This window comes from Lygodium microphyllum, chromosome 4 (genome assembly GCF_053477565.2).
Source record: "Lygodium microphyllum isolate KBCC chromosome 4, Lygodium_microphyllum_v1.1.10, whole genome shotgun sequence".
Taxonomy (NCBI): domain Eukaryota; kingdom Viridiplantae; phylum Streptophyta; class Polypodiopsida; order Schizaeales; family Lygodiaceae; genus Lygodium; species Lygodium microphyllum.
Window position 1 is genome coordinate 178,844,729 of NC_141138.1, and position 7,834 is coordinate 178,852,562.

A 7,834-nucleotide genomic window follows, 5' to 3' on the forward strand; every position below is an offset into this window, starting at 1 on the left:
TTTCACTAAAAACTGATCCTACTTCTGTATTGGTTATTTTGGACATAGCATGTCATCATCCTCTTCAAGCAGTTCTGGTGAGGATGAGACAATGCGTCATCGTGATCGCGACGTGTGACTGGCACAAAGGATCAAGTGTACGTGTAATCGATGTCAAGGGTGCATTGTACGAGCGCGTCGAATTACATTGAATCACATCTTGATGTATGGAGAATGGATTCAAACAGGTTTAGAGGTGAGAAGATGTGAATTGAAAGTATTAAAATAACTCATGGTGTGCAAATTAATGGAGCGCGTTGTAATATATATACTGTGATTGAAGCAGGATGCAGTACCACACCCTAACATGGTGCCATACGCACGGCGAGAGCATGCAAAGCGTCGACGAGATGATGCTGGAGCTTCGGGATCTGTTGTCGGAGATGAGTGGGAAAGGGATGACAATAGCCCTGCACCCCACGAAGTTGTGGAAGAGGAAGTGTTTGATGACATGGTGCGGAATCTTTTTAGGGATGATTGCAAAGGTGTGGACGACAATGATATGGAACAAGAGCATCTCTACAACGCTTCATCGACACCGGTTTTTGAAGGGTGCACATTCTCTATTTTACGTGCTTCACTTCAACTGCTCAATATACAAACAGTTTATGGATGGAGCAATGCAAGTCTTGACGCATTATTGAAGTAAGCATTGTAACTTGCAAATTTGAGTTAGTGGTTTTTGGTTTATAGTATAGGGTTTAGGGTTATGGGCTAATTGATGATATTGGATGCAGGCTATTATCAAACATGCTTCCAAAGGGGAATAGACTACCCACCTCAAGAGACAAAGCGAGGCGCTATGTGACATCTCTTGGAGGATTGGATTATGATCGCATACATGCATGCGTCAATGATTGCATTCTCTTTCTTGGGATGCATAAGGAGGCTCGACAGTGTCCCACTTGTGGTGAAGCAAGGTATAGAACAGATGTGAAGAGTTTTGATGTACCTCGTAAAGTCTTGCGACACTTTCCTATAATTCCTCGCATCAAACACATGTTCAAGTGCAAATCCATAGCAGAGCTCATGTCATGGCATTCCTCGCATCGATCGGATGATGGCATGTGGAGAATTCCTGCAGACACTCCTGCTTGGAAGCATATTGAAGATGAGTGGCCCAGCTTTAAAACAGAGCCCAGAAACTTGAGACTTGGCCTAGGTATGGATGGAGTGAATCCGTTTGGTTTCAAGAGCACCGCATACAGCGTGTGGCCGGTTGTGTTGGTGAATTACAACCTTCCACCATCAATGGCGATCAAGAAGGGACATCTTATGTTATCCCTTCTGATTCCAGGGAAACATAAAGTCAAGCATATGGATGTTTATCTTGAACCATTGATTGATGAGTTGGAGGAACTATGGAGAGGTGTTGCGGTAGTGGACATTAGTAGGCCTCCCTCCTCTCGACACTTCGACTTAAAAGCAGTGTTGATGTGGACAATGCATGACTTTCCAGGATACAGTGATTGTTCTGGTAAGAATTCTAACTACCTCCCGACTCTAATACTACTAGCTATATCAATTATAACTATTGACTTTATTATTCTAACTTTTTTTTTATTTTAACAGGTTTGAGGACATCGGGTAAACATGCATGTCCTATATGTGGCCCTTCATTGGTACATGAGTATGCTGATGGTTTGTGTAAGACCATATTCGATAATCATCATCGATTTCTCCCATCAGATCTCCCTAAATATGCTCCTAGTAAGAGGAACATTCATCCACAGACACTTCGTGCAAAAGATTGGAAGCGTATTTGGGAGTCTTCAAATGTTCTTCCTCCAGATGGCATGAACAGGTACATCTCCATTGTTTTCAATCTTGTTTTGTGTAGTCTCTAAAGTTGGAATAAAGATGACAGTCTGCAATCCCTTGTGTAGGTACTCCATTTTTTTCCGGCTACCATATTGGACCCATCTCAAGATCAACCATCTTCTTGATCCCATGCACATCTTCAAGAATGTGGGATCTAGTATTTGGGAACATGTTATTGGTAAAAGAGACAATGTTAGCGTACGGGAGGACTTGCAGGTCGCAGGACGTATGCGTCAAGCTTGGCCACGAGAGGAGGGTGGGCACGTTCGTCTTCCGCCTGCTCCCTGGATTATATCAAAGAAGGAGGAGAAGCAGGTAAAGCAAGCCATCACCACTTTGCGTACTCCCACTGGATGCATGAGATCGTTGAAGGGAGCGTTTACAACCACTAAGAAAAGAGGGGTTGAGCAACTACATGGGTTGAAGTCCCACGATTGGCACAAGATGCTCCAAGTAAGTGTTTTCCAATTATTGTAGGTTGAAATTAAATTTTGTAATGCCCTAACCCAAATATACATGTGCTCTTATGTGCGCAGTTCATACTACCTACTAGCATCGACCATTGTGCAGACAGGAGTTTGAAAAGATGTATTTATAAGATGGGCGAGCTTGTGAGGTATGTAAATCCCATGTAAGATCACCCTTCATTATACCTTGCAAAATGAATGTGCATGAGGTATAACGTACTGTGCATTTATTTTTCAGATATGTTAGTTCCAAAGCAATTGATCCAGCCACATTGGATGATGCGCGTGTTATGGCAGTGGAGGTGGTTTGTATGGTAGAGGAGACTTTTCCGCGAACCATTCTCACAAGTCAACTACATCTCATTGTGCATTTAGTGGATGAAATTGCTTTATGTGGCACTGTGCATGCCCGTTGGATGTTCTTCCTAGAGCGCTTCATGAAGACCTTAAAAGACTTTGTGAGGCAAAGTGCAAGGCCCGAAGGAAGCATGGCTAAGGGTTGGTTGATACAAGAGTCTCTTGTATATATATCAGAATTTCTTGATCAGGTGGATAGCTCTTTGCCGCGACTATGGAGCAATGAAGAGGACTTGAGGATGACGTCTATTGTGCCTCAAGGAAAAGGACAGAGCAAAGTAATTGAGAGAACATTGATTGATGATCTTAATTTCACTTGCATCCTTAATAGTGATGTGATGAGCAGATGGGTTACAAGATACGAGGATGCAAAGACAAAAAGGCAAGCAGACAGAGCTCTCTTTCGGAGGCAACATGGCTCTCGTAAGGCGTACCCTAAGCATCTAGCAACACTTCCGAATGATATTCATGTTGATTGGTTGCATGAGGAAATGGAGAGAGCAGAGAGAGATGAGGGGCTGCATATCACGGCGGAAGAATGGGAGTATGCACGAGGATGCATGTTAAAGGTACATAGAACAAATGTAAATTTGCATTCTTTGTAAGTGATTGGCTTTTCATATTTATTCACATTAATTGGTTAAATAGATATTGCTTATATTTTGGTCCAGTGCACTATGTTCAATGCTATATGGTGTGAAGGCAAGCATTTTTGAACACAAAGAATAGATGAAAAGAGGAATACACAAGATTGCGGTGTCATTAGTAGCTTTGAGGGAGCCAATGGAAAAATGGATGATTATTGTGGCACAATCCAAGACATATACAGACTTGACTTTCGCCGCTTCTTTGTGTATGTTTTGGATGTCAAATGGCAAATGAACGTGGTGGAAAAAGGGCCTAACGCAACGATAAAACGCCATGCAAGTGGCTATGTAACTATTGACTCTACAAAGTTTTGGCAAACAAAGAAAGATAGGCTCGTATTGCCACAACAATGTGAGCAGGTATGCATTTTTTTACAAATGTGTTTCATGTACATATATATCTAAGCTCGCGCACCCCTTGACTTTTGATATGCTAATTAATTAATGAATTATGTGTATTTGAGCAGGTTATCTATCTGCCAATGGTGCATGACAGTAAATGGTGGTATGTCATCCCTATTGCACCACGTTCCAAAGTAATGTATAATACATTCACTGATATGGAGCATATGGAGGATGTGGCAAGCCGCAAAGAAGATGATGTCGAACATGCCAATGTAGATGATCATGATAATGAGGATGAGCGTGCCATTTCTCATGATCATGAGGATGACCCTTCCATTGAGGATGATGGTGATGATGATGAGAATGATCAAGGCATCGGTACCATTATCAATGGGCAAAATAGCGATAGTAGAATAAATTTAATCGTAGCCTTACAAATTGATCAAATGGATATTGATGTTGATCGTTTGGCAAGGATGGATCTTATTGAAGATGAGATCAAACCCTAACCAATCCATCACTGTATTGTTCCAAATTCATGACATTTCTATTGTATACTTTGTCTTTCAATAACCATATGAAGATATATTTTTCAATATATTACGTTGTTGTAAGTGCATGTAGTGGGATTTTGTAATGGTTTGTAAACACTGCAATGCACAATGACATTTTTAAAACTTAATGGTTTTCTGTTTTGAAAAGAAATGGATTTCTGTAGTTAGGCTCTGTGTCGTGTGTAACAGAGCGTGTATTATGACAGACTTAACGCGCAAATACACGCGCCCTCACATGCAATTATACACGCGCCTGATACTGCTGTAACTATACACGACCATACACGCGCTCGTAACTTGGCGCATATACACGCGCTGTTACATGCATGTATACACGCGCTCGATATTGCTGTAAGTATAAACGACCATACACGCACCCGTAACTTTTCGCGTGTAATGGACGCGTGTATGGCGGCATTGTGTTGTAGTGATAGGTAGCCCTTTTCTAACTCCTTTTACTATCCAGGATGCTTTGGCCAGTTGAATTCTTGGCTTACCTTGAGTTGTGACCAATTCCCCTTCACAATTTCGAAAGGAAACTTGGCCCTTTCCACAATGAATGTGAGCATCATTAGGTTTAAGCCAATCCATTCTGAGCAAACACTCATGGATACCTAGGTTCATAACCTTGGATCTGACCGAAGTTGACTTTCCACCCAGTAGGAATCTCACATTGCATTACATGGCCAATTCAGCTTTCAGCCAAGTGACCTAATCACTTATCTTCTTTATCAATACTCATAGTCAAGGCAATCATTCATAAAAAAAGTCTATTTCATTCATATGGGCATAGCCCTTTCGAGTACAATCATTTTTGGAAAATTGAAACAAGCTGGTACATCAGTTCGAGGAGAATAAGATTGTGTTACATTCAGCTACGGGAACTCAGTAATAGTATGGATTGGGGTCATGGATTTTCAGGAATTGATAGGTCATAGGAAGATTAGGGTATCCTTTCCTTTGATACTTGTTCTTTTCATAATGTCCCAACACCTTGATCCTCTCAACAGGGATTATTCGAGTCACTTTTTCGTACACATATGTGTATATGTGTTCTGCTTGACCTTCCGATCGACGACATGTAGGGTTGTGTTTGTGTGAGTTTCAACAAAAATGAACAGCTTCACGATATTTAAGTCCTCCAACCACTTGATTCTCTTTAAGTTGGTTCGAAGGTATGCAAATCAGTGGGCAACTATGTAATAGATTCCTGAATCACCCGTCCATCTCCGTTTCACGTACAGGGTTGAAGGATTGTAGATGTGGTCTAGGATATTCATCATATCGATCCTCCGTTGATAATCCGAAGCACGTATCGCAGTCATAGACATAACCTGGAACACTAAGAATCTGTTCCATGCTTCGCGACTTTGCAAGTCAACATTGATAAGTAAGTAAGGAAATGTTCTTAATAGCAACATTTGCTCTACTTCACCTCATTAAGTTTTCTTGTAAATATTAGTTCTTCGTTGGTTCGCTCTGATACCAACTGTAACGTGTCCACCTGTTGACTTGTAGGACACGTCTTAGTAGCCCATTGGGAAGATAGTCCAGAAAGCACCGCCCAGTACTCCCATGGAATGTCATGGGGTTTGTGATCTAGGTCTTTCCGAGTCTGCCACGAAGCGGAAGCATTCCGGCTGTTCCCACTTAGGACCGACCTGAATCAAGGTTTCCCTAAGGGTCAAATTCCTAGGCGAACAACGTTACGCAGAAACATCAGGGTCGAAGCGGATTCATACTGCACTTGGTTCAAGGAGAATGGGAAACAAGAGGGATGCAAGGCTCGACCTCTCTGCCCGTAAGGCATAGTCCCATTCCGTTCCCCTAAAAAACAACATAAAATGGGACTCTAGTATCCTAGATTCTAGGTCATCGTTCCTTGCTGTCAATTTCCTTCGAGAAAAGTTCCCGGCCAATCGGGACCACCCATCCGTAGGACGGACTCATGGCCACATCCACCGCACTTTCCTCAGAGTTGCTTTATTTGTCTAATTACCTACCACATTTAGTTGGACACACATAAAACAGCTTCCTTAATTAGCCAATTAGCCACTAGTTCCTTCACGTAATCTTAGCACTAACATAGAAAAACAATGTCAAGCAAGTTCCTTTTCAACAATTGATCTTATTTATCAGTCTTGGAATACATCATATAATCCAGCCGGAAGGCTAATCCATAAATTTGTCCGAAGGCTTTCCATAATCCGCTCGAAGGCAATCCATAATCCGCCCGAAGGCAATCTAGCAATCCTCAGGGATCGCTATTCCAAGTTTCCACCCGTAGACTAGTATGCGGGCCTCGAGATCCAATCTCGAGTCACGTCGGCCTCTTGTGCAGGACACAAAGGCAAGGGATTTACGGCCAGAGCCCCCTAGCACCCAAGCATCCTCCTGCTCCAAGTAGCACCCACGGAGAGACCTCTCAAGGCAGGTTTGGTCCATGTTCCTGGTGCAGCTAACAACCCCCTTGGTTAGGGTCAGGCGGACAGTCGAGGGTAACTGATGCTGCCTCTCCCTTCAGGCCTTCAACCTGAAGCATTAATTATTTTTCCATATTTAGTTCATTGAGCAAAGAAGTACAAACAGTGCTCCTAACTGTATAAACACAATCAATCTAGTGGTCATTTGTTTGGCCCACTGCTAAGGTATGAATCCTTCTCTTCGAAAGCATCCAACATTCAATCCGGGAGGATCAATTGCGACTTGGCACAATCCCGAAGGCTTTGTTTGTTTACCCTTTTATCCTTAGGTTAGGGTTTATACCCTGTTAACCCAAATTAACAAACACCTTAGGTTCCTTAAACTAAGACAGTGAATCTTGGGCAACCTCGTCGCCCCAACTTGATTGGTCAATTTCTTGCTAGGTAATTCATAGTTAACCTAACTTGGGAACTCAGCCTCACAGAAGGTGATATTGCAGGATGACTACTCATCCTCTTGCAAATTAACTTGTACTTAGATCCTACCAACCCTCGTTCTAAAGAGTTGCAAATCTATCTTGTGACTTAAACACAAAGCCATGTGATATTGCAACTTGTTGCATGAGACAAATGTCTCATCTAACTTGTGGGATTGTTTCTCCCATCAAGCGACGTTCCTTAGTCAAGAAATATGTTTAGTGAAGATGTACGGTTTGGGAGTCCTCTTGACCCAACCCAACCCTAACCTTACTAGGCCAATAACGTTTCGCCCTAGGGTTTCTAAACTCAACGGAAGTCTAGTATTTGACCAAATGATCCTTAGGGTAAAACCCTAGATCATTCTTGTATTTTAGCTAACCCTAACATTTCGTGAATGTGGGTAGGACCTTTGGGATCAAAAGTCTTGACTTGGCATCCCAAGTGCGATACTAGGCAGAATTTTTAACGTACTAAACCCTACCTAGCACTTTGAAGTGTTTGTCGTATCGACTAGTTATGCTTTTATGAATCCCTTGAGGGTTATGCCATTACAAGCGATTTACCTAAAATGATCTAATGGTCTTGCGACAAGAATGATCTTCTCTTAGAGCGATGCAAATACTTGTCCTAAGAGATGCAAATAAATAAATTCAAGATACAAAATTCCGTGTAAGTATGCGAATCATAGATTTTTCCTTCAA

General features: G+C 42.0%; 1 pseudogene; it reads left to right on the plus strand.

Annotated features, from left to right (window-relative positions):
• Window positions 1-915: 915 nt before the first annotated feature.
• Window positions 916-4,185, plus strand: LOC148037964 (uncharacterized; annotated as a pseudogene).
• Window positions 4,186-7,834: the final 3,649 nt, after the last annotated feature.